The sequence below is a fragment of the Equus asinus genome, chromosome 6, assembly GCF_041296235.1.
Source record: "Equus asinus isolate D_3611 breed Donkey chromosome 6, EquAss-T2T_v2, whole genome shotgun sequence".
NCBI classification, from domain to species: Eukaryota; Metazoa; Chordata; class Mammalia; order Perissodactyla; family Equidae; genus Equus; species Equus asinus.
The window spans coordinates 42,627,390-42,654,025 of record NC_091795.1 but is presented as its reverse complement, the minus strand read 5'-3'; the positions used below and the strand labels follow the sequence as shown (position 1 = coordinate 42,654,025).

General features: G+C 40.2%; 1 protein-coding gene and 1 pseudogene across 3 annotated transcripts in view; both read left to right on the top strand.

The window, feature by feature from the left end:
* Window positions 1-26,636, top strand: part of ZNF638 (zinc finger protein 638) — a 137,492-nt gene that overhangs the window by 35,134 nt on the left and 75,722 nt on the right. The window contains exon 1 of one of the 3 annotated variants that reach the window (XM_014836673.3): window positions 24,333-24,471. The exons of 1 other annotated variant lie outside the window; for it this stretch is intronic. The gene's annotated coding sequence lies outside the window, so the exon portion shown is untranslated. Of the gene's footprint in view, window positions 1-24,332; window positions 24,482-26,636 lie in introns of those variants that run through there. One more of the 3 variants, XM_014836672.3, reaches the window with a different exon arrangement.
* On the top strand, window positions 14,039-14,687 carry LOC106828378 (ATP synthase F(0) complex subunit C3, mitochondrial pseudogene; annotated as a pseudogene).

Sequence of the window (26,636 nt, the reverse complement as noted above, 5' to 3'; positions counted from 1 at the left end):
TTATACCTCAATAAAGCTGAAAAAGAAAGAGCAATTATTGGTAAATGAGTGTGAAATTTGCCTCTCAGACTTTAGCAGACATCAATATCACCTCCTTAGCTTTCTGCCCTCTTGCTCTTTTCCGACCTCCGTCTCTCTGTCTCCTTCCACCAAGACATTACAATATGGGGAGAGCAATACAGTGCAGTGGTTAGGGGCGTGGGGCGTGGAGCGCTGCTGCTTGAGCTCAGACGGAGATCGCCAGTTATTAACTGTGTGAAGTTCAGCAAATTACTCAACTCCGTGTGCCTTGGTTCCTTTTCCTGTAAAATGGGGATGACAGTCATGCCCACTTCATTGGATTCTTCTCAGGATTAAATGAATCAGTATGTGTAACAGCACTTAATACCTGGCATGTAAAAATGTTCAATTTCTATGGAATTAAAGTTTCAAATATTTTCTACCCATTTATGGAGTTACGGTGTTTTAATTTGTTAAGCAGATGAGTGAACTATTTGAGGACTTTCTGTTGTTAAAAACCAAAAACTTCCAAATCAAATTTAGTGCTTTTGGTGTAAGTGATATTTAATAGCTTTGTTTTTTCTTTCAGTCATGTTTCCCTACTTCCCACTCTTAGATTAATCATTGAAGAGAAGACAGGGATCTTGTTTATTTACTTGGAGGATTTTTATTAAAGGGTATACAATTGTTAAGTATACCCTTTCTTGTTATGAGACAAGAAAAAAAAGAAGGTTTAAAGCAGGATATATTTTTATTTTATAGATATTTGCTGTCAGTATAGAAGAAGGACCTTTCACTAGTCAAGAAGATTTTTTAAAGGATACGATGCTTTACTTATTTAACCATTTTAGGATCATATTAAAACTATCCAGTGGGCCAGCCCTATGGCTGAGTGGTTAAGTTCTTGCGCTCTGCTTCAGTGGCCCAGGGTTTTGCTGGTTGGAATCCTGGGTGGGGACATGGCATCACTCATCAAGCCATGCTGAGGTGGCATCCCACATGCCACAGCTAGAAAGACCCACAACTAAAAAAATACACAACTATGTACTAGGGGGCCTTTGGAAGAAAAAGGAAAAATAAATGAAAAAAAAAGAAAAAAAACCAAAATAAAACTATCTGCTAATGAAATTGAAACTTGTACATTCCCTGTTTAGAAAACAAAACTTTTAAAATAAAATACTTCAGGTATCCAAAAGATATAGTATGTTTTTGTATGATAACTATATATTTGTGTGATAAAGTCATAAATATAAAATTAATGTACTTACCACTCAGTTCAAGAAATAAAATATTAATAATATAATACTTAAAAAAATTTTTTAACACAACCCCTTTTTTATTTTCTTTTCTGGTTAAGATTTGCCCTGAACTAACATCTGTTGCCCATCTTCCTCTCTCTCTTTTTTTTCTCCCCAAAGCCCCAGGACATAATTGTGTTTTCTAGTTGTAAGTCCTTCTAGTTCTTCTATGTGAACCACTGCCACAGCATGGCTACTGACAGACGAGTGGTGTAGTTCTGTGCTGGGAACTGAACCTGGGCTGCCAAAGCAGAGCTTGCTGAACTTTAACCAGTAGGCTGTCAGGGCTGCCTTGAACATTAATGTATTTTGAAGCCTCATCTACCCCTACTGAGCCCATGCCCTGCCCTGAACTTTCCCCATTCTGATTTTTTGATTTATCACTTACATTAAAAAATATTTTACCATTTATGGACATATTCATAAACAATGTATTGCTTGGATTTGCATGTTTGAAAACTTTACATGAACAGAATCATGTTATAGATATTCTTCTGCAACTTGCTTTTTTTTTAGTTAATGTTAAATTCCTGACACTCATCCACGTAGATACATTTAGCTGGAATTCATTCATTTTAACTACTGTATGGAATTCTATCATGTGACTATACCATTTATTTTATCATTCTTCTGTCAATGAAAAATGGTATTAAAATCAAGAAGACTTTTAATTTTGCTATTAAAAATCAGCACTGGTATGAACATTTTGTACCTGTTTCCTGATACATGTTCAAGACTTTTCTAGGCTACATACTTAGGAGTGTGGTGCTGGAAAGCTACAAATGGTTTTACAAGGTGATTGTTATCCATGTACCTTGCCATCAGCAGTGTGCAAGAGTTAATGTTACTCCATAGCCCCACCAAAGTTTGGCCTTTTAGGTTTAGCCTGGTGTGTACAAAGTGGTTTCTGCTCCAGTCACTCTGGCTTCCTTTGTGTTCTTCATGACTTTCCCACTAAATCTTTCCTCTGCCTGAAATGTTTTCCCACCTGATATCCCCATGGTGTGCTCTTTCACCTCCTTCAGGCCTTTACTCCATTGTCAGGTTCTCTGTGACACTTTTCCTGTCAGTCTATCCCTTAAAAAAATTTAGCACATCTCAGGGGCTGGCCCAGTGGTGTAACGGTTAAGTTCGTGTGCTCCACTTCGGTGGCCTGGGGTTCACTGGTTTGGATCCCAGGCATGGACCTACACACTACTCATCAAGCCATGCTGTGGTGGTGACCCACATATAAAGTAGAGGAAGATGGGCATGGATGTTAGCTCAGGGCCAATCTTCCTCAGCAAAAAGAGGAGGTTGGTGGTGGATGTTAGCTCAGGGCTAATCTTCCTCAAGAGAAGAAAATTCAGCACGACTCTTTTCCACTCCCCCATCTCCCTTCACTGCTTTGTTTTTCTCCATAGCACTTATTATGACTGTCTTTCCTCACTGGAACCTAAACTCCACAAGGGGAGGGATTTTGCATTTCCTTTTCACAGTTGCATCCCTACAGCTTAGAACACTACCTTGCACATAGTTGACTTTAATAAATGTTTGTTGACTGAGTGGAATGAATCTCACTGAGGTTACATTTTCATTTTCTTGATTATTAATGAGCTTAAGCAGATTTCTGTTGACTATTTATATTTCCCCAACTGTGAAATGCCTTGTCAAATCTTTTGATCCTTTTTCTATCAGGTTGCTTAACACTTTCTTTATTGATTTTCAGGAGTTCTTTGTAAATTCATATTGTAAACTTTTGTTAATTACTAGTATGATAAATATTCTTCCACTTTGTGACTTAATTTTTAACTTTTTTTTTTTTTTTTTGAGGAGGATTAGCCCTGAGCTAACATCTGCCGCTAATCCTCCTCTTTTGCTGCTGAGGAGGACTGGCCCTGAGCTAACATCCATGCCCATCTTCCTCTACTTTATATGTGGGACACTTACCACAGCATGGCTTGACAAGTGGTGCCATGTCCGCACCCAGGATCCAAACTGGCAAACCCCGGGCTGCTAAAGCGGAATATGTGCACTTAACCGCTGTGCCACTGGGCCAGCCCCTATTTTTTTTAAATATTAGTATCTTTTGATAAACAGTTTTAATTCTAAGTGGAGTTCACTAATATTTCCCTTTATGGTTTGTGTTTTTTGATTGTTGTGTAAGCAATTCTTTCCTATCCTGAGGTCATAAAGGTATTTTCCTATATCTTTCTGTAAAAGTTGTAAAGCTTTGTCTTTCACTTTCAAGTATCTAATCGACCTGGAATGGATTTTGGGGTGTGCTGTGAGATGGGACTCCCTTTTTTATTTTTCATATGGAGAGTCATCCTTTCCCCGACTGATCTGCAATGCCACCTCTGAGAGAGAGAGATATATCTAGTTTCCATAAATGCTTAGGTCTTTTTCTGAGCTGTCTTTTTTGTTCCATTACTTTTGTCTCTTTCTGCAGAATGCCACACTTTCTTATATATTTTAGCTTTTAATACCTCTTGATAGCTGGTGGGGTAATTCTCCTTTTCTTATTCTTCTTCCACAGGAGAGTCTTGGCTATTCTTGACCCATCACTCTTCCATATAGATTTTAGAATTAGCTTATCAAATTCCAAAAAATATGCAGTTGAGATTTTGATTGAAGTTCAACTGAATTTGTATATGCGTTTGGGGGAGATTTTATGTATATATATACGTATATATATCATATTAAGTGTTACTATCTACAAACATAGTATATAGCTCACATTTATTTAGATCTTCTTTAATATCTTTCAATAAAGTTTTTAAATTTTCTCCACATAGAATTTTGCATATCATCTTAAAGATTTATTCTTGGTACCCTTCATTTTTACCATAAATAGTTTTATTTTTTAAATTACGTTTTCTGACTTTTATGTTGATATATAGACATGCAGTTTATTTTGTAATGTGGTCTTATACTCTGTTACTTTGTTAAACTATCCTATTAGATTCTTTGGAGTTTTCTGTATACACAGTTATATCATCCTCAAAGAGCGATCGTTCTTTTCCTTTTTAATCTTTATGCTGTTTTTTTCCCCTTGTCTTACCTCATTAGCTAGAACCTCCTATGTAAGGCCAAAAAAAGCAGGGATGATGGGCATAGTGGGTTGAATAGTGTTCCCCAAAATTCATGTCCATCCAGAACCTCAGAATGTGACCTTATTTGGAAATTGGGTCTTTGCAGATGTAACTAAGGATCGAGATGAGATCATACTGGATAAAGGTGGGCCCGAAATCTAATAAAAAGAGTCCCGATATGAGGCAGAAAAGGACACACATGGACACAGAGAGAAGAAAGTGGTGTGAAGATGGAGGCAGAGATTGTAGTGATGTATCTACAAGCCAAGGATTGCCAGCAACCACTGGGAGCTGGGAGAGAGGCACTTAATGGTTTCTCCCTCGGAGCTTTCCCAAGGAACCAACTCTGCTAACAGCTTGCTTTTAGACCTCCAGCCTCCTGAGATGTGAGAATAAATTTCTGTTGTTTTAAGCTATTCAGTTTGTGGATTGTTATTGCAGCTCTAGGAAACTAATGCAATGGGCATCTTTGTCTTTTTTCTGACATTTGTGCCTTATTTATTTATTTAAATCTCTGTCTCTCTCTCTTTCTCTGTGTGTTAGCTTCAAATTTGAGAGGACCTTATTTTTTTTATTACATTCCTCTAAAAAATTATTTTGGGGGCGGGCCTGGTGGCGTAGTAGTTAAGTTTGCACACTCCACTTTGGCAGCCTGGGGTTCGCAGGTTTGGATCCCAGCTATGGACCTACACACTGGTCATCAAGCCATACTGTGGTGACATCCCATACACAAAACAGAAGAAGATTGGCACAGATGTTAGCTCACAGACAATCTTCTTCAAGCAAAAGGAGAAAGATTGGCAACAGATGTTAGCTCAAGGCCAATCTTCCTCACCAAAAAAAAAGTTATTTTGAATAAGTAGTGTATTCATATGATTCAAATTTAAAAGGTATAAAACAGTATACTCTAGCTACCCTCTGGACACACTGTTCCGCCTCTTATTTTTTTTGTTTTCACTAAATATAGCTCAATGATCATTCCTGATCATTATACAAACAAATTCCTTACTCATTTCTACAACTTCAGAGTATTTTTATTGATTGGATGTACCATAGTTTAACTAATTCCTTATTGGTGGATATTTAGAATTTTCTCAATTTTTTGCAATTACAAATAGTGCTCAGTGAATAATCTTGTAAGTTTGTACAGTTTTGAGTACATCTGCAGGATAAATTCCTAGTAGTGGAATGGCTGTTTCAAAGAGCATATGCTTTTGTCGTAGTGATAGACATTGCCAAATTGCCTTCCACGGAGATCACAATTTACACTTCAAATAGGAATATTCACGTTTCTCCTGCTATCCGAAAGTAGAGCATTCCTATGAAACATTTTGGAAGCGGAAATGGAGAAAAGTGAAGAAGTAATTACCATTAATTTATGTAGGAAATTTTTTTGAGCGTTCCCAGACCCAAAAATATCCTACCGAAATAAAGGGAGATAAAGCCAGATGCTCCCAGACAGAGTTCAGAGCTATGGCGGCTTGACGCTGAGATGCTGAATGTAGTTCCCAGGGAGAGAGCCTGGTGGCGCCACTCTCGCTGCTCAGGGTGCACGCTGCCTCTATAAGGGCTCCCTGTAAAACTGATGCTGAATGCTGTTTTCGATTTTCGCCTTTTTGTCTTGAGAGCCAAAATCCTCTTGAGATTTCTTTTGGTTAGTGAAAACAGGTTCTAGTGTAGGTCTTTTGTAACAGCAAAGTGGCATAAAGCGAACTTTCCGATAGTGGGGGAAACATGCATGGGGCTCCTGATCATCCACACTCCGACCAACATAATCGTGCTTTTTGACCTATGCTCATCTGCTAGGAGACATATGGTATCTCCGTGTAGTTTCAACTTACATTTTCTTAGGAGTGAAGTTGAGCATCTTTTCAAATGCTTAATAGCCTTTTGTACTTCTTTTTTTTGTCACATCGTTTGCCCATTTCACTAATTTTTTTTTCTTGGTTAATTTATAGGTGCTGTATAGGGGAATTAGTCCTTTGTAATATGAGTTAGAAACGTTTTCCTAGATACAGTTACTCTTTAATAATGTTTTTCACACTATCTGAATTTTTGAATTTTTTTATAAATTGTTTCTTTCCTTGGAGCTAGTAGGTAGTTTTGATAAGTGCCAGGTCAGAAAAAAATACGAATTTAGCATGCCGGAGAGGTTTATTTTCAAAGAATCCTTATGTTACTTTGGCAATCTTTGGTCAAAAGTTGAGGGCTGGGCCGGCCTGGTGGCGCAGCAGTTAGATGTGCACGTTCTGCTTTGGTGGCGGGGCGTTTGCTGGCCCGGATCCTGGGCGCAGATAGCACCTGCGTGGCAAGCCATGCTGTGGCAGGCGTCCCACATATAAAGTAGAGGAAGATGGGCACAGATGTTAGCTCAGGGCCAGCCTTCCTCAGCAAAAAGAGGAGGATTGGCAGCAGTTAGCTCAGGGCTAATCTTCCTCAAAATAAAAAAGTAAGTAAAAAAATAAAAAATTAAAAGTTGAGGGCTCTTATTCAATATATGTTCTGTGTTTCAGGTAAAATTTTAAATCTGAGAACTGTATCCTGACATGTGCATAAATTTTTTAAAGTTTGCTTTGGCACAAGGAAAACACTGCGGTCGTTGTAAAAAATATAAGAAAGTAGAAATAAAAATAAGCAGGGGGACCATCCCTCAATCTCTCCCACTGTTAGCACCAGGCTCTTTATGACATATACTTTTTGATATATGATTACCTACATGTATATTTTTCTTATTAAAAATGGGAACATACTATAGATACTTTAAACTTTCTCAAACTTACAAATCTAAAAAAATTTAATTTTTGAATAGTATTCTATTATATAGATATGAAACAATTGGGTGGTTTGTTCTCACTATTTCTGCAAGCTCACCCTTTTCTTCATGGTCATTGAATATTACCTATTCTCAACACTTGGCCTTGAGCATCTTCTCTTCTCGTTCAGTGTTATCTCCCCAGGTAATCTCATGCGTGGCTCACAGCTTCAATTATTAGATATATGCCAGTGACTTCCAAATGTACATCTCATAAGCCTTTTCTGAGCCCCAGTCTAGGTATCTAACTGCCTATTTAGCATTTCTTCTTGAGTCAAAGACACCTCAAAGTTTACATATCCAAGCTAGACAGAACTAATGAATCCCCCCTCCCCCAAACCTGGCAGTCTTCCAGTGTTCCCTGTGTAAATGAATGGTAAGATCATCTGTTCCACTGAATAAACCATGAACTTAAGAATCACCTTGATACGTCCTTCACCTGTCCTGCATATATACTGTATTACCAAATCATACCAATTTTTCCTCCTAAATATCTCATCTTTCTTTTTTTTTTTTAAAGATTTTATTTTTCCTTTTTCTCCCCAAAGCCCCCTGGCACATGGCTGTGCATTCTTAGTTGTGGGTCCTTCTAGCCGTGGCATGTGGGAAGCTGCCCCAGCATGGCCCCCCAAGTGGTGCCACGTCTGTGGACAGGACCCGAACCAGGAAACCCTGGGCCACCGAAGCGGAGCTCGAGAACCCAACCATTCGGCCATGGAGCCGGCCCCCATCTCAAGTCTTTCTATTTCTCAGTGTCTTCACTGCCAACATCTTAGTCTATGCTGTGGTCTTTGGCCAGAGCAACTGGTTTCCTGCACCCAGTCAGGCTCCCATCTTATAAATTCTCTACACCAGGGCTTCTCAAAGTATCTGTGGTGAAGGACCAATTTTTAAAATTTCCAATCTGTCACAGGCCAATATTTTTGTAAAATACAATAAAAACAAATTGTTAGAAAAAGTGAAATAAAAAACAAAGATATACAAAATACAAGGCTTACATTTTTATTAGATTTAACAGACAAAACTGTTCTGTCAAATTGATATAAAAGGTTCTGAACACTCTCGATTTTTGCACTTAACTTGATGTGTACTGTTGTATCCCCAGTGCTTAGCACAATGCCTGGCTTAGAGAAGACACTTAATAAATATCTGTAAAAAGAAAGGCATAACTTTGGCAATTTGGAGAGGTTCAAGTTGTTTCCAGTGATGGGCCATTTTAAATACCACATGAACATATCTGTAGTTAAGTCTTCATTCCTTTAGGATCAATTCCTAAATATAGAATTGCTATAGCCACAGTAGGGGCATTTTTTAAGAAGGATTTTGTTAAGCCAAATTGCCTTCCAGAAATATTGCACCCCCATCAATATTGAACCTGAAGGCTCATTTCTGTTCCTTAGGAATAGGCCTCTTTCTGTGTTCAGCTCCTTCACTCAAGTTAACTGCTTCAGTCTTGGCGGATGTCTTTGAGGTGGAGAGGCACAGCTTATCTTCCCTTTGTCCCGGGTCTGCATCCCAGCGACTGGTTCATTACCATGTGGCATTTACCTTTGTCCTACCTAGAATGGTTGGGCAGAGAGGCAGGAGGGACCTTGGCCCTTCAGGTTCTCCTGGTTCTTTGGGTCGTCCTGGATTTCCATGGGATCTCCCCTTGTGTCTCCTTTAATTTGGCTTTGCGGCAGAAATTTTGGCTTTTGCAACTTAGTAAGGTTAGTGATTATCTTATTTACACCCATTTTGGGATTACTGTCTGTAGGCGATAAAGGTACCTCTTTGCAAGGCTCTATGATATTTCATATTTGCTTTCACATGGACCCATTTGACTGAAGCTTGTTCTTTCTTGCAAGAATTTGATGTCAGAAGTAGCTAATTATATGATGTAGGATACTTTTTTTTTACTTTGAGATACAGAAAACACCAATTTGAACAAATAAATTTATTGTCTTACGTAACTGAAGTCCAGTGGTACAGTGGGCTACAAACTGGTGAAGGTCATCAGTGGCTCACTTGTGTCATTATAGACCCAGGTTTATTCCTCTCTTCATTCTTCTATTCTCAATGGAGGCTTTGTCTCAGGGCTGGCTTCTTGTGGTGGCAAGGGAGCTGCTAGTAACTGCGGGGGACAGAGACTTCCTTGGTGATGTCTTGGAGTAGAGGCAGAGAGGCACTCTCCAGTAAAATGAAATAAATCTTTTCCCTTAGTCTGATGGAACCTACTTAGGTCATGTGTTCACATCTAAGATGTTTGTAAAAGCTCTAAAGCTTTAGGTTTGATAGGCCAAAAGTCAGTGTTCCAAGTAACAGCAGTTTAAGCAGCTCCTTTGTAATCAAGAATTGTTTCTTCCCATCTGGGGGTAGAGGGATCATCACGGCATTCTGTATTTTAAGGTCTCTCATTGACACCCCTCTTCTTTTCTGTTATCAATTTATATATTAGTGAGGACTCTGGTTTGCAAGTGACAAATATCCACCTCTAATTCGCTTAAGGAAAATGGGAATTTATTGACACACGGGACTAAAAAGGCTATAGAATAGTCTGGCTTTGGGCATGGCTGTATATAAGGGTTCAAGCGATGTCATCCATGTCCTCCTTTTCTCTCCAACAGGTTTTCTCTGTTTAGTAGTCATGAGGGCCACCAGAAGCCCAGAACTCACGTATTATCAGACTAGCAACCTTGGCAGAAAGACAGAGTTATCTTCTCGGATAACTCTGGCAGAAAAATCCTAGGGAAGATTCGAATTGGCTACATTCTCATTCCTAAACCTATTACTGGACCATGGGAATGGAATATTCTGATTGGTTAGGTCTGAGTCATGTGTCTACTATGGTCAGAGGAGGCAGATCAGCCACACCTAAACTACTTAGAAGTGGTTCCCCTTGGGAAAAGGGTTTGTTTACTGGAAGAAGGGAGGACAAATGCTGGGAAGGCAAAAATAACAGTTGGTCACTATAATGGTATTTTAACAATTCAGGGAAGGCTATAGAGCAGTAGCCAAATTGTGGTCCCCAGACCTACTGAATCAGAAACTCGGGATGGGGCCAGTAATCTATATTTTAATAAAATCAAGTGATTCTGATGCAGGATGAATTTTGAGAACCAGTGATAAAGAGATTTCAGGGGCTATGGAAATGCAGTGGAGCTAGCAATTAATTCTGGGTATAGGGGAGATGGAATCTAATTTGGGCCCTAAAGGAGGAAGTTGACCTCACTTTGTGAAGAAGTTTCTGTTTCCTACTTTCCAACTTCCTACTCTTCCCTTTGATTGAAGCCTGGCTAATGCCAATTTACCGTATTTATTCTGCCTCTTGAGCCACTGTGTCTCAGCTTTTCTTTCTCCTGGAATATCCTTTTTTTCCTTTTCTTTTCACAGATCAAAACCTAGCCATCCTTGAAGGTTCAGCTCAAACTTTCCTCCCTTCTAAGAAATCTTATCTGATAATCTCAATGTTCGTGCACATTAACTTCTTATATGCTAGGTACTATAAGTACTGGAATTGCGTAAATGAATTATATTATCTGGTTTAAAGGATATTGCATATTCTTTAAGATGCCATCAGAATGCCCTCTAAAAAAAGGCTCTACTAGTTTATATATTCACCACCATGTGAGGCTGCTAAGTTCCCTCATCCTCATCACCACTAGATACTATCAGTCTTTCTCATTTTTGCCAATCTGATAAGTGAACAATATCTTATTGCTGTTTTAATGTGCATTCCTTTTTTCTTTTTAAAGATTAGCACCTGAGCTGACAAATGTTGCCAATCTTCTTTTTTTCTTTCTTTCTGCTTTTTCTCCCCAAATCCCCCCAGTACAGAGTAGTATATTTTAGTTGTGGGTCCCTCTAGTTGTGGCATGTGGGACACTGCCCCAGCATGGCCTGACGAGTGGTGCCATGTCTGTGCCTAGCATCTGAACCGGCGAAACCCTGGGCCGCCGAAGTGGAGCGTACGAACTTAACCACTCGGCCACGGGGCCGGTCCCCTAATACGCATTCCTTTGATTACTAATGAATTTGAACATCTTTTTTTATTGGCTATTTGAATTTCTTTTTCTATAACTTGCTTCTTTATACCTGTCTTAGTTTGGGCTGCTATAACAGAATATCATAGAATGAGTGACTTATAAACAACAAAAATTTATTTCTCACAGTTCTGGATGCTGGAAGTCTGAGATCAGGGTGCTAACATGGTCAAGTCTGGGGAGAACCCTCTTCTGAGTTACAGACTACCATCTTCTTGTTGTGTCCTCACATGGTAGAAAGAGAGCTAGAGGGCTCTCTGGGGTCTCTTTGGTAAGGGCATTAATCCCAATCATGAGGTCTCCACTCTCATGACCTAATCACCTCCCAAAGATCCCACCTCCTAATACTATCACATTAGGGGTTAGGATTTCAACTTCTGAACTTTCAGGGGAAGGGGACATAAATATTTAGCCCATAACAATATTCTAAGCCCATTAGCTTTTATTTTTTAGATTATCATACAGAAAAATGGATTTTTCTTTTGGTGTACAGTTCTTTGCATTTTCACACATATATAGGTTTTTGTAACCACCACCATAATCAGAATAAAGAACAGTTTCATCATTCAGAAAACTCCCTCATGCTAACCTTTTGTAGTCACACTTCCCCTTTACCCATAGCTCCTGGCTACTACTGATCTACTCTCCATCACTATAGTTTTATGGTTTTGACAATGTCATATAAATGGAATCATATAGTATGTAACTTGTTGAGACTGGATTTTTTCACCCGGCATAATGTCTTGAGATTCATCCAAGTTGTTGCATGTATCAGTAATTTATTCCTTGTAATTGCTGAATAGTGTTCCATTGTATGGGTATACCAAGTGTGATTATCCATTCACCCTTTGAAGGACATTTGGGTTGTTTCCAGTTTGGGGCTATTACAAATAAACCTGCTATGGACAGTTGTGTACAGGTTTTTGTGTGAACATAAGTTTTTGTTTCTCTAGGGTAGATACTCAAGAGTGGGATTGTTGAGTTTTACAGTAAATGCATGTTTAACTTTATAAGAAAATGCCAAACCATTTTCTATAGGGTCTATATCATTTTGCATCCCCACCAGCAATGTATCATATTACCCTACTGCCTTTGCCACAGCTAATTAAATTAGGGGTAAATGCCTTAGCTAAAAGGTACATTATGATAGCCAGACCAGTGACTTACGAGTGGAATGAGAATTCTGCCACAAAGGTGACAAGGGGACCCAAACATATTGGAATTTGAGACTTCCAAAAAGAAGAGAAACAGAAGCCAAAATTAGAGGTGAAGCAGAAAGCTAGAAGTACTGAGTCACCTGTATGGTAGACTTATTACAGTAGAGAAAACAATTGTCTGTTTCAAAGAGAATGAGGAGATGACTCAATCAGTGGAGCTTCTGCTGGGTCATGAATGATGAAAAGTTCATATTCCATTGCTCTTTGAAAACTGGCCTTCCAGCAGCTGGGCTGGAGACTTGTACTTTTTTCTTTTCTGTGCAGCCTTAAAATAAACTCTCATTAATTATGGAATGAACCTTTAATATAAAAACTTTATTGAGGGGCTGGCCCCTGTGGCCGAGTGGTTAAGTTTGTGTGCTCCACTTCGGCAGCCCAGGGTTTCACCGGTTTGGACCCTGGGTGGGGATATGGCACCACTCATCAAGCCATGTTGAGGCAGCATCCCACATGCCACAACTAAGATACACAACTATGTACTGGGGGGATTCAGGGAGAAAAAGAACAAAAAATCCAACGACTTTATTGAGATATAATTCATATACCATACAATTCATTCATTGAAAGTGTACCATTCAGTGGTTTTTAGTGTATTCACAGAGTGGTACAGCCATCAGCATTGCACCGCAATCAATATTAGAAACATTTTCATCACTCCAAAAAGAAACTCCATATCCTAGCCAAACAACCTTTCTTATCATGGGGACCAGGTGCAGTTCCTGCTTATCTCTGCATAACTGGTTTCCATTCCCTGCAAGTCCACGGAAGTATTCAAACAGGACAAGCACTGCTTACTCCAGGAGCCAGGTATCAAGCCACTTTCTTGAAATTACAAAGCCTTCCTCCCACATGTGACTGTCCACTCTGTTCCTGAGTACAACTCCCATGAGGCCATGTAGTGTGTGATTTCTCCTCCCCCAGGCTGTAAGTGTATGTAACAAAAACTGCTGTCAAACTTATTTTTCCAGTGTTGGGTGTCATGTGTTCAGCCATGCCCATACTCCTAGAGTGGGAGTCCCACCCTCACTAATGGGATGAATAGGAGGAAATTAAGACAAGATGTCCAATAGCAGATTTGAGCAGGAAGAAGAAAGAATCAACACACTGAAAATAGTTAATTGAGATTATCCTGTCTGAGGAACAGGAAGAAAGAAGAGTGAAGAAAAATGAACAAAGCCTAAGAGATATGTGGGACACCATCACACATACCAACATTTGTATAATGTGAGTCTCAGAGGGAGAAGAGAGTGAAAACAGGGCAGAAAGACTTTTTGAAGAAATAATATACAAAGATTTCCCAAATTTGGTGCAAGATATGAAACTACACATCCAAAAACTTTAATGAACAAGAGCAGGATAAGTTCAAAGAGACCTACATGCAGACACAATATAGTCAAATTATTGGAAGACAAAGAAAGAATCTTGAAAGCACCAGTAGAGAAGGGACTTCTCTTGTACAAGGGAGCCTCAGTAACACTGATGGCCAATTTCTCTTCAGAAACCATATTGGCCAGAAGGCAAGAGGATGACATATTTAAAGTGCTAAAAGAAAAAACTGTCAACCAAGAATTCTATATCTGGTAAAACTATCCTTCAAAAATGAAAGAAAGCCCCACTCCTTCGATCTCTGTCACCACAGTCACCACCCCTGCTGCCACCTCCCCAGAAGAGAGGAAGTGGAAGAGGAGCTCACATCACCTGTCATCGGAGTCCCCCAACTGCACTGTCCCAAAGAGTGTAAGATGTTTGCCTGCACCAAGCTTGCCTGCACCTCCTCTCTGATCCAAGTTGGATCCAGAACTGCATCCAGACCAATTTCTGCACCAGTGTTATCTGGACTGGAGAGGGTGCTACAGTGTTTAATGGAGCCCACACAGTGTGTCTCAGCTAATCCAATGGGAGTTTCAGACCAGGGCAATCAGCAGAGGCATTGATACTGCTGCCAAATTTATTGGCACAAGTGCAGCAACAGCAGGAGTGGCTGGTTCTCGTCCTAGTATTGGAGCAGTCTTTGGCTGCGTTATCATTGGTTATGCCAGAAACCCTTCACTGAAGCAGCAGCTGCTTTCATATGCTATCCTTGGATTTTCCAAAGCTATGGGTCTCTTGTTTAATGGTTGCTTTCTTGATTTTCTTTGCCATATAGCAGAAACTACTGCTTAAAATGTTGTCATTCATATTAATTAAGGATGTAATTCCATGTATCTTACTGTGACTCTGCAAACTGTAGTGTTGGCATCTTGGAAATGTATGTTATTTCCAGTCATTTCATTAAAATGAAAACTTTGAAAAACAAATGAAGGAGAAATTCATATATTCCAAGATAAACAAAAACTGGGGGAATTTGTTATTACTAGACCTGCCCCATAAGATGTGCTAATGGAAATTCTTCAGGGTGAAATGAAAGTGCAGTGACAATAACTCAAAGCGAGATGAAGAAATAAAGAACAATGGTAAAGTTACCTAAATATGTAAATATAAAAGCCAGTAATATTGCAAATTTGGTTTATAACACTTTTTTTCTTATATGATTTAAAAAACAAATTCATAAAGCAATAATTATAAATTTATATTAACAGGCACACATTGTATAAAGACGTAGTTTGTGATAATACCAATGTAAGAAAGGTGGAGTTGTAAAGAAGCAGAGATTTTGTATATTATTAACACTGAGTTGGGATAAAATCCATTCTATCTAATATTAGTATTGCCAGTCCTGTTTTTTGTTTGTTTCTGGTGGAATGGTATATTTACTTCGGGTTTGTTAAGAAAGTCAAAGTGTGTGTTTGGAGATATGTTTGGATGAGTAGGTGGAAAGACATGGCTGTTGCTTGTAGAGGCGTAGTTTGGAAAGAATTGGAAGAAAAAGAAGAGGAATTTTCTGGTCCAGACTATTGCTTAATGATTTTAAAGAGATTTTCTCCTAAGAAAAAGTATGTAAGGAAATAGGTCTAAGAAAGACCAAATCTTCTCTATAAAAGTATGAATTTAACACCTCTCACAGAGAGAAATTCATAACAAAGGGTAAAATAAAATGTTTCATCCAGCTTTTTTGTTTTGAGGAAGATTAGCCCTGTGCTAACATCTGCTGCCAATCCTCCTCTTTGTGCTGAGGAAGACATGGCCCTGAGCTAACATCCGTGCCCATCTTCCTCTACTTTATAAGTGGGATGCCTACCACATCATGGCTTGCCAAGGGGTGCCATGTTGGCACCCAGGATCCGAACTGGCGAACCCTGGTCCACTGAAGCAGAATGTGCGAACTTAACCGCTGTGCCACCGGGCCGGCCCCTCATTCAGCTTTTTATTATTGTTATTCATTTGATATGTTTTCCCATTCTTTTACTTTCAACCTATTGTTATCTGAGTCTAAAATGCATGTCCTGTAGACAATATATAGTTGGACCTGTGTTTTTATCAAGTCTGACAATCTCTGCTTTTTGACTGGATTCTTCAATCCATTCACATTTAATGTGGTTACTGATATGGTTGGATTTGTGTCTGCCATTTTATTTTTCATTTTCTGTTCATTTCATGACTTTTCTCCTCTCTTCCTCCTTTATTGCTTTCTTTTGCGTTGTGAATATCTTTCTAGTGTCACATCTTAGTTCTTTTAATGATTTTTTCATTTATAGAAATTTTTTGAATTATTTTCTTAGTTGTTGCTCTAAGGTTTACCATATACATCTTAACTCTTCAGAATCCATTTCAGATTTATACTAACTTAATTATAGTGATCTTTAAAAGCATTATTATGGTATAGGTCTACTGTCTCTTCCCCTTTTTGGTGCTATTGTTTTTTAACATATGTTACTTTATATATTTACAGACCCAAAAATATGTTGTTATAAATATTACTTTATATAATTTTATGTCTTCTAAAGAAGCTGAGAGAAGAAGAACGAGTATACGTTTATAGAGTTTGTTATAGTAACCTTATTTACCATTTTTGGTTCTCTTCATTTGTTCATGTGTTTTCAAGTTACCACCTGGTGTCCTTACCTGACTGCAATACAGATTTTCTTCCACTCACCTCCTTTGTGTTATTATTGTCAAATGGATTACATTTCTGTGTGTTACATGCCAACAATATAATTATATACTGTTGTTTTATAAGTTCCTTTTTAAAATCATAAGAGAAGAAAGGAGAAGAAATATGCACTCCTATTGTCTTTCATAATTACCTTTGGTTATTTACTTATTTTTTTGCTGAGGAAGATTAGCCCTGAGCTAACACCTGTTGCCAATCTTCCTGTTTTTTTTGCTTGAGGAAGATTAACCCTGAGCTAACATCTGTGCCAATCTTCCTCTATTTTTTTTTTTGAGTGGAAGATTGGCCCTGAGTAACATCTGTTGCTAAGCTTCCTCTTTTTTTGCTTGAGAAAGATTGTTGCTGACTTACCATCTATGCCAATCTTCCTCTCTTTTATGTGGGATGCCACCACGACATGGCCTGATGAGCGGTGCTAGGACCACACCTTGGATCTGAACCTGTGAACCCTGGACTGCCGAAGCAGAGCATGTGAACTTAACCACTACACCACTGGGCCAGCTCCCTTCCTTTATTTTATATGTGGGTCACAGCCACAGCATGGCTGATGAGTAGTGTAGGTCTGTGCCCAAGATCCGAACCTGTGAACCCCGGGCCACCAAAGCAGAGCATGCCGAATTTAACCACTAGGCCACAGGGCCAGGCCCAAGGTGTCTTTATTTTTTATGAGGATTTGAGTTACTGTCTGCAGTTTCTCATTTTCTACTTTAATAAATTTCTTTGGTGTTTATTATAAGATAGATCTTGCAACAAATTCTCTCAGTTTTTGTTTATCTGGAATGTCTATTGCACTTTCATTTTTGAAAAATAGATTTGCTGGATATAAGATTCTTGGTTGACAACTTCTTTCTTTCAGCACTCTGAATACATCATTCCACTGCCTTCTGGCCCCCATTGTTTCTGATGAGAAATCAGTATGTATGAGTCATTTTTTTGTGCTGCTTTCAAAATTCTCTTTGTCTTTGTCTTTCAGTGTTTTTACTATGATATGTTTGTGTATGGATCTCTTCATGTTTATATTACTTGGTTGAGCTTCTTGGATGTTTAAATTAATGGTTTTCATCAAATTGGGAAGTATTTGGCCCTTACTTCAAATTTTTTTCTGGAGCCAGCCCTGATGGTCTAGTGGTTAAAGTTCAGCATACTCCACTTCAGCAGCCCAGGTTCAGTTCCCAGCCGTGGAACCACACCACTCATCTGTCAGTAGCCATGCTGTGGCAGCAGCTCACACAGAAGAACTAGGAGAATTTACAACTAGAATAGACAAGTATGTACTGCGGCTTTGGGGAGGGAAAGAAAAAGAGTAAGATTGGCAACAAATGTTAATTTAGGGCAAATATTTCCCAGCAAAAAAACAGTTTGTTTTCTGCTCTTTTTCTTTCTCTTCTCTCTCCTCTCCTTCTGGGACTTCCATTCTGCATATGTAGATGCACTTAATGGTATACTACATTTCTCTGAGGCTCTGTTAACATTTCTCCATTGTTTTTCTTTCTGTTCTTTGGGTTGCATAATCTGCATTGGTCTGTCTTCAGGAGAGCTGATTCTTTCTTCTGCCAGTTCAAATCAATTGTTGAACCCCTCTAGTAAACTTGTCATTTTAGGTATTGTACTTTTTACTGCCACAATGTCTATATGGTTGTTTTTAAAAATTATTTCTCTCTCTTTATTGACATTCTCTATTTGTTGCAACATTGTCATACCTTCATTTATTTCTTTTAGTATGGTTTTCTTTAGTTCTTTCAATATATTTTTAATGGTTATTACGAAGTTTTTGTCTGTTAAATCTAATATCTGTTGCCTTTCATAGGCAGTTTCTGTTGCCGATCTTTTTCCTGTGTATGAGTCACACATTCGTGTTTCTTTGTATGTCTTGTAATTTTTTTTTGTTGAAAGCTGGACATTTTAGGTAATATATTGTAGCAAATCTGGATATTGATTATCTCCTCCCCCTGGGGCTTGTTTTTATTGTTGTTTGCTTGTTTGTTTGTTTAGTTGCTTGACTGAACTATTTTAGTGAAGTCTATTGCCCCTGCAATGTGCAGCCTCTGTTCTTGCTCCTCACAGGTTGTAGTCTTGGATGTGCACAAGTCACTCTGGGATGACAGTGTTTTAGCAGGGCTCTTTTACACTGTGTCTTTCCCTGATCTCTCTGTTAAGCTGTCTGCCTCTGTTTGTATCACACCCAGCTTTTAGGCTATATTAATTGCATGCTGATTGCTCTGTTGCTTCTGAGCATGCCCTGAGGCATAAATTTCTCCACAGTCTGATCCAATTAAATTTGGACTCCTTTGCTTGAGTAGCTTTTAAGACCAGTCTCTGACATTTGTTCTGTCCTCAGGAGGCTCTTTTACCTTTTTCTTCCCCTGAATCTCTCTGTAAACCTTGCAGGCCTGCAATTTAGCTTGTTGATATCATGAAGCTATCAGCTTCCTCTTAATTTCTTATCCAATTTTTCCATTGTTTCTGAGATCACCCTTAGGCTTGAACTTCCCTATAGTCTGTTTTAAATAAAGTTATTTTCTCTGAGGAGAGCTTAAGAGGTCTCTATTGTTATGGCCTGCCTCTTCCCCTGGGCCAAATCTCTGAGCCACTGCTCCAGAGCTGGTGTTGGGGACAGTGGCCGACTTCTTTTGGAATGACAACCCTGGTGTTTTGGGTTTTTTTTGGAGGAAGATTAGCCGTGAGCTAACTGCTGCCAATCCTCCTGTTTTTGCTGAGGAAGACTGGCCCTGAGCTAACATCCATGCCCATCTTCCTCTACTTTATATGTAGGATGCCACCACAGCATGGTGTGCCAAGTGGTGCCATGTCTGTACCTGGGATCCGAACCGGTGAACCCTGGGCTGCCAAAGCAGAACCTGTGCACTTAACTGCTGCACCACCAGGCCAGCCCCACAACCCTGGTTTTTGAGCAGGACTCTGGGTGGGGGTAGTAGCCTCTGGTCTCCTCGACTTGCCTCTCCTGGAGTTGACCTTCCGCCCTACCAATGTGTTGGGACAAGGCCAATCAGGATCACAGTAGTGATGGCCTGCTTCATCTGAGATTCAGCCTCTACCTTATGAGCGTGGGCTGAGTATAAGAAGGGAGCCCTTAACCTCTCTGCTGCACTTGCCTGAAATTTAGCCTCTATAACCTAGAGTTGGGAGGGAAAAGAACTGTTGGTGGCCTGTCCTTCTGGAGGGATACAGTATTCCTTGGGAGCTGGGCAGCTAGGGGAAGAGGGAGCCCCATATTCTTACTAGTAACAAATGAGTAGAGCTTCCATCACACTGAACTTGGTGGGAGTGGTGAGCAAGCAGGTTGTGGCTCACATGCCACAGACTCTCACTCTTCTTACTGAGGTTTAGTAGATTTTCTTGAGTAAATGTTTCTTCATTTGCTGTATGCCCTTAGGACAATTACAGAGACTTTAAATGGTGTTTTTAAAAAGTAATTGTCACCAGTATGGTTGATTCACTAGGGAGTGTGTCTATAGAACTCTTCATATTTCTATTCTCAATGTGAATCTTTTTCTTCAATTGCTTTTGTAGCTAGTATGTAGACTGTATACATAGTGCTGTAGGGGTACATGAAAATCCTGAAGGTATAGGATTATTCTCATTTTATGCTTACGGAAACTATTAACGTTGCTTAAATTAGAATTCAAGTCAAAATTCTATTGTTTCTAAATCCCAGGTTATTGTTCACTGATTAATATATCATGCTTTTGATTTGTATTTTTAATGAATTGAGACTCTAATCTTCAGATAAGAAGTGCATTCGTTATGCAATGCTGCATAAAAAATTGCCTCAATTGGGGCCGGCCCGGTGGCGCAGCAGTTAAGTTCTCATGTTCCGTTTTGGTGGCCTGGGGTTCACTAGTTCGGATCTTGGGTGCAGACCTATGCACTGCTTGGCAAGCCATGCTGTGGCAGGTGTCCCACATATAAAGTAGAGGAAGATGGGCACGGATGTTAGCTCAGGACCAGTCTTCCTCAGCAAAAGGAGGAGGATTGGCAGCAGATGTTAGCTCAGGGCTAATCTTCCTCAAAAAAAAAAAAAAAGCCTCAAAACTTAATGGTTTAAAACAACAATATGTATTTTTATCCTTACCATTACTATGGCTCAGGAGTTCAGCACTGACTTAGCTAAGCAGTCCTTGCTCAGGGGCCCTCATGAGATTGGTTTTAGGATATTGACTTAAGCTGCAGTCATTTGAAGGCTTAGCTGAGGCTGGAGGTTCTGTCTCCAAAGTGCCCACTGCAGTGGCTGGTAGTTGGCTCTTTGGTGGTAGTTGTTAGCAGTGCAGCCAGGTACCTGAAGGTTACTGTAAATATTCGGTAAGATTACCTTTCGACCTTGTTCCCAGCACAGACAAAAATGAAAAGAAGTTAATCTTGTCAATTGGCTATTTTGTTTTTTTTTTACCTGAGGGGTGACTCAAGGGTCACAAGGATTTATGAGCTTGTTTTACAGAAGAAAAAGAATGCCTTAAAAGACCACCAGATAACCAGCCCCCAGCTGCTGCTGCTGCCCAGAAGTCAGATTGTCCAGGGGTTTATTGGGAGTGAAAGAAACACGGATTACCCCTTTGTTTCTAGGAACCCCTCTTGCCAACCCCCTTAGCTCTATAAACTCCCTGCTCTCTTATCTTGTTATGGCGGATTTGAAAGAACCTATTCTCCTGCCTTCTCCTTTTGGCCAATTTGAATAAACTTTTCCCCATCTCCAAGCGCCATGTCTCAGTGACTGGCCTTCTGTGCATCACACTTGAGATTAAGAGGTTCAGTATCAGGAGGCTTTAATTCCTCCCCTTATGGGCTTCTCAACAGGCTGTTTGGATGTCCTCACGTATGGCAGCTGGCTTTCCCTAGTGTGAGGAAACCAAGAGAGAGAAAGGAGAGTGAGGCAGAATCTATCATTTTTGTGACCTAGACTTGGAAGTCGCACAGCATCACTCTCACCACATTCTGTTCACTAGAAACGGTTTGCTAAGTCTGTCCTACATTCAAGGGGAGTGGAATTAGGCTCCACCTCATGAAGTGAAAGGTATCAAAGAATTTGTGGACATATTCAGAAACCACCTTCACTAGAAGAGGCAAACTGATTTCTGGTCACTACTGCACTAGCATTGATAAAAACTCAGAAGAATAACTGCTTGTTCTTGAGTTACTTTCTGGACTTATATATATTACACCTGGGTGCCCCTTATAGTCTGGCATAAACGCTGCAAAATTCAAGTACAGTGAGAATCAGGTTTTCTTGATGTTTATGTTCTTTTGCAGAACGTGAAATGGCTCTGGGATTTCTCAAACTTTCATCGTGGCCCTGTGTCTATCCCAATGATTAGATTTGTATTCTAATGACAGAAGGAGGGCAATAGTTGTCCCCAAATCCTATTTATTGGGACACTTGCACTTGAGATAAAATGATGATGAGATTCTTTATGTCATTGAGACAAAGCTTCATTTATGTTAACAAATCACAGGAAAAAGTTTGTGATGACTTTTCTCTTTCTAATACTTTCAGGTATGAAGCCTTGACTGTGCTGAGCAGGCAGAAGCTGAGCTCTAGATAGAGCTGCTCGGTACTTTTTATTTGGCTAATCAGAAAACAGAGTGGATAAAAGAAGAGGATGGGGAATTGTGCAATAGAGTGATGGTAAGAAGAGGATGTGGGCAGGATAGCTTTTCTTCTGTCAAGAATATTGACATTTTTAGATAGGAATGAAAATTTCTGTAAGTGGTCCTAGGAGACTAGAAGACATAAAAGCTTGGAGTAGCATGGATATAGTAGACTCTAAGATAAAAAATATTTTTCCTAGGAATGCCATAAGTATTGATGAGCATCTTTCGGTTTATAGATTTCTAGACTCACATCTTGTGGGAAAGCTAATCTAGTTTCCTCCCATCCCTTTTACTTGTAAGAAACTGAAATCCAGTGAGGTTCGTATCAGAGCAGGGGCTAGAAAGCCAACTCTTGTGATCCTAATCCAGCATTTTATTCAGTGTTGTACATTGCCTCAAGTGGTTTACAAAGCTTTGCATGCTCTGGTCCCTTGCTATTTTGCCATCCTCATCTTGTCCTTCCTATTTCACTCCACCTCGACTGAGCTGGCTTTCTTGTTATTCCTCCAACACACCCAACATGGTCCTTTTCTAGTGCCTTTGCACTTGATTTGGCCTCTATTGGAAAGCTCTTCTTCCAGATATCTGTATGACTTTCCCTTGTCTTCCTTTATATTTCTGCTCAGATGTCATCAGAGAGGATTTCTTTGACTATCTAAAGCAGTACTGAGCCCTTTCTTCATCATTTTCATCTTATTTGCTTTATTTTGTTACTACATTATATATTTATTTGTTCATTGTTTTTTCCCCACTAAAATGTAAATTGTATGAAAGTAGGTACTTGATTTTTGTTGACTGCTGCTATCTTCCAGCGCTTAGAATAGTGGCACAGAGTAAGTATTCAATGTAATGTAAGTCAAATTATTTCACTCCTTTGCTCAAAACTTTCCCATCTCATAGCCTTTCCATCTCATTCACAGTAAAAAACAAAGCCCTGAAAATGTCCTATGTTATGGACTGAATTGTGTCCCGCCCCTTCCCAATTCATAGGCTGAAGTCTTAACCCCCAGTATGTCTCAGAGTGAATTTGGAGATAAGGCCTTTACAGGAGTTATTATGGTTAAATGAGGTCATAAGGGTGGAGCCTTAATCCAACATGACTAGTGTCCTTAGAAGAGAGAGAGACACCAGGGATGTGTGCGCTTAGAGAAAAGCCCACGAGGACACAGCAAGAAGGTGGCCAGGGGCCCACCCAATGGCATAGTGGTTGGGTCCCCGTGGTCTGCTTTGGTGTCTGGGTTCACTGGTTGGGATCCTGGGCACAGACCTACACCCTGCTCATCAAGCCATGCTGTGGCGGCATCCCACATACAAAATGGATGAAGATATGAATCTCAGGAAATGTATGGAAGGGAACACATTAAACTTCAATGTTGGTTATTTGGAGTTTTGGCAGAGCTTGTTGGCTTTTTCTTGGTTGTTTTTGGCTTGTAGCCTTTAGCAGGACTTTTAGTTTGAAATGAAAATCTGATAAGATATTTTATAAAAGACTTCTTGGAGCCTTTTCTATGGTTATTTTAATGCGAATAAGAGAAAAACATCTGTTTGGGTGCTATGTAAAACTGATGCATGAGACTCAGGGTAGGTGGTGTGATTTATGTGGTATTGGTAAGGCAGGACTTGTGAATTTTATCAGATTCTGCCCAATGATTGAGTTTTTATGTTGATAGAGTAGAGTAACCTTGCAAAGTCACTCAAGTTCTCTCAATCTAAGGTTTTTCATCAGTAAAATGAGGGCTAAAAATATTTACCCCACAGGTAGATATTTTTATTGTGAAATGACACATGAAATGATTTTCAGTGTTGTTTTTAGCTCAATAGGCTTTAACTGAATTCTAATTTCCTGACATCTTGAGTGTCTATGACATACATCACATGATTGCTACAGGGATGCAAAAACAAAAAGAAACCAAAAAAACGAAGCGAGAGGATAAAGACAGGCAAAATCTTAACGATACAAAGTATTATGATCATATCAAGTGCGAGATGAATATTACCTATGTCAATGCATTACTGAAGGCAAAAATGGTCAGGGAAGACTTCACGGAGGAGGTGAGACAATGCAGGTCTTACGGACGTGCACGACTTCAACAGGACCGGCGCAGAACAGGCAGAGGCACTGATGCGGCCACCTCGTTTTTGCGGTTCCGCCTGGAACACCACACGCGAGAGCGCCCTCTTCCGGAACCAAGCTCCTCTGCCCCTGTCTCGCGCCTCCGGGCGAGCGCGGCGCCCGCGATACGCAGGCGCCAGGAGCAGCTGAGGGCTCGCAAAGGCTCGACAGGCGCGCATGCGTGCAGCCCGCTGGAGGCGGTAGCTTCTTCGGCGTCGAGACTGGAGGCTGAGTGCTAAACTGTGTGGGGCGCGAATGGGATCCGGCTGTTAGTCGGGTAGGCATAGGTAGGACCGCTGCCTGGTGGGGAGCAGGGGGCTGGAAGGCGGGGGCCCGTAGCGTGGGGGTCCTGAGCCTTTCCTCAGAGATCTGGGCCGACTATTGTATCTGTGTCGCAGCGGCTGCGCACAAAATGGCGGCGGGCAGACGGCGGGGGCGGGAGGAGGTTGGGGGACCCCCGGGGATGGGAAGGGACGCTTGGGTGCCCCGCCACTGCGTCGGTTCACCTCACTGCCCCGGAGGGCCGGGTCGGGCACCGGAATGGGACCCCGCTCCAGGAAGAGCCGCTGACGCCGTGGCACAGGGCCGAGGACCGAGAGCAGCCCTTTGGCAAGGCCGTGGCTGCCCCTTCCCCATCGCGCAGGGATGCCGAGGCCGCCAGGCCTGCCGGAGGAAGCGGTGGTGAGGGAGCGCCGCGGAGGGAGTCCCCGTCCCCGTCGGGCCTGGAAGAGAGGCGCTGGAGCTTGAGCCGAGCCCTCTGGCAAGCGACGTTGTGCAAGAAGCGTGGAGAGAAGAGCGTGTTTGTGTTTGGGGCTGGGGAAGGGGAGCTGGGTGAAGGGGGTGTATTGGGATCCAGCGGCTTCTGCGGGGCTGCGTGTCCGGTGCCTGCCTGGGGCGGGTATGAAAGCAAAGAAAATGTCACTTCTGTGCGGGATACCGAGGGCTCATCGATGGTACTTACTTGCAAATTCCTCCGAGGAATCGCGAATACGGATCATTAGTGATTTATTTTTGTGTGATACCTAGCTCGGGCCCCGTTATGTTAAAGGTAGGGGGAGAATGTATCCCACATACGTGAATCCTTGAGGACGTTTGAAACGGATCTTTTGTTGCTCGAGCTAATTGCGAATGAGGGAGACTCAGATTATTCCAAAATCTTTAATTGAACCAGACAATGAAGGCTGCTTCCAAGTTAATTTTGCCTAATCTTAAAATTTGTTTTTAGGCAATTTGGGGGAAAACATACTGTTTTTAATCTGAAGGCATTCTGAAGGAAAATCTGTTACCAGGTTCCGGCGATTTATCTTGGTTTGAATTCTTTTTCTAACTAGTTTTGGGATTGTGCACAAAATCATTTCTTCAGGTTGTTTCCTCATTTGTTGTAAAGGGTTAACTTAAAATTTTTCAGGGATGATTGATTGCTGGTTCAGATTTGCAATTAAAATTGATAGACTGGAAAAAGAAATTTACAAAAAGGTGATGAGTTTAATGAAGTTTATACAGAAAAGTAAACAGGTAATTTACATTATTTCAACGTAGCTTTAAATTTTGTTGATTATTAAGCATTCTAAACTTGATGGGTCTTATGTTGCATTCTTTTTAAAAATTTGACAGCGTTTCATATACACTTTATTTTCTATCCCCATACTCTGTAATATGGACTTTTAAATAATTATGTGGACTGCAACATGTTAATACACTAAAATATGCTGGGCCATTCTCTCCTTGGTTGTTTGTGTTGGAACCAAGTTAGGGTGAAGATAAAACAGTTGGAAAAAATCACAAAATCTCATTCGTTTTTATTAACTAGTTTATTAACCAGTTCTAGTAACTATTAACTAGTAGAGTATTTATTCATGTCATACATCTCTATTATCTTGAATATTGGTTATGTTTAGTTTTGTAATCTCGTATTATGGAGGTTGTATACAGCAGATACTCTGGTTTAAAAAACACTTCTTACATCAGTGATCACTTTATATTTCATGGCTGTCTCAAAGATTTTCTCTTGGGTGCTCTTAAGAAGGTGATCTCTGGAAATTTTGTTTTTATGTAGTGAAAGAAAATGAGAGACAAATAGTTTAGTGGAAAGAGAATAGGCTTTGAAATCAGAAGATCTGGATTCAAATCCCTGTTTTCCTCTTACTGTATGTGTGAGATTTGGGGTAAGTTAGTTTTTCTGAACGTTTGTTTTCTCATCTGTAAAATGGTGATATTACTACTTCCTACTTGAGATTGTTCTGAGGACTAAGTGAGACTATGTATGGATAGCTCCTATCCTTTGGCACATACGAGGTGTTTAATAAATGTTAGCTGTTATTTTTATTACAAATTTTTAAGTGCGTAGGCAGCCATATTTTGATAGAAAATTGTAACCTGTAGATACGCCCTTAGAGGAGTTAGCCTTAAAAGAGGCTTAAAGGAATTTAAATTAAATTGATA